Consider the following 1,111-nt stretch of genomic DNA (forward strand, 5'->3'; position numbering starts at 1 on the left):
GTTGGATGATTCCTTCAATCCATTCAGACTCTGAGAGATCATATTGACTTACTGAGTCAATATTTTGTTCTGAGCCAATATGGCATTCAGAGTATCAATTTCAAGAAGTCCCTTCCTCTGAGGCGTCCCATTACTCACAGGATTCCTTTCAGAAGTGTACATGAACTGGTTATTTGCAACCATGTCAATGAGTTCTTGAGCTTCTGCAGGCGTTTTCTTTAGGTGAATGGATCCACCTGCAGAATGGTCCAGTGACATCTTTGATAGCTCAGACAGACCATCATAGAATATATCCAAGATGGTCCATTCGGAAAGCATGTTAGAAGGACACTTTTTGGTCAGTTCCTTGTATTTCTCCCAAGCTTCATAGAGGGATTCACCTTCCTTCTGTTTGAAAGTTTGAACATCCACTCTAAGCTTTCTAAGCTTTTGAGGAGGAAAGAACTTGGCTAAGAAAGTCGTGACCAGCTTATCCCAAGAGTTCAGGTTATCTTTAGGTTGAGAATCCAACCATATTCTAGCTCTGTCTCGTACAGCAAACGGGAAAAGCATAAGCCTGTAGACCTCGGGATCAACCCCATTGGTCTTAACAGTATCACAGATTTGCAAGAATTCAGTTAAGAACTGAAAAGGATCTTCTGATGGAAGTCCATGAAACTCGCAGTTCTGTTGCATCAGAGAAACTAATTGAGGTTTCAGCTTAAAATTGTTTGCTCCAATGGTAGGGATTGAGATGCTTCTTCCATGTAAATTGGAATTTTGTGCAGTAAAGTCACCATGCATCTTCCTTGCTTGTTTATTTTTGGCCATGTCTCCTTCTTTTTCGAAAATTTCTGTCAGATTTTCTCCAGAGAGTTGTGCTTTAGCTTCCCTTAGCTTCCTCTTCAGAGTCCTTTCAAGTTCAGGATCAGCTTCAACAAGAATGTTCTTATCCTTGTTCCTATTCATATGAAAAAGAAGAAAACAGAAAAGAAAATATGGAATCCTCTATGTCACAGTATAGAGATTCCTTTATGCGAGTAGAAGAAGAAAAGAATAGAAGAAGGAAAAGATAAAAATCCAACACAGGGGAGAGGAGTGGGTTCGAATTCTTGGGTGAAAGAGGGGTGTT

The 1,111-nt window shown here is 40.1% G+C and overlaps 1 non-coding gene across 1 annotated transcript; it reads left to right on the top strand.

Moving 5' to 3' along the window:
* Nucleotides 1-312: 312 nt before the first annotated feature.
* On the top strand, nt 313-420 carry LOC112767847 (small nucleolar RNA R71). The gene has a single exon (XR_003185288.1). It is a non-coding gene; the product is annotated as a small nucleolar RNA R71 (small nucleolar RNA).
* Nucleotides 421-1,111: the final 691 nt, after the last annotated feature.

This window comes from Arachis hypogaea, chromosome 17 (genome assembly GCF_003086295.3).
Source record: "Arachis hypogaea cultivar Tifrunner chromosome 17, arahy.Tifrunner.gnm2.J5K5, whole genome shotgun sequence".
NCBI lineage: Eukaryota > Viridiplantae > Streptophyta > Magnoliopsida > Fabales > Fabaceae > Arachis > Arachis hypogaea.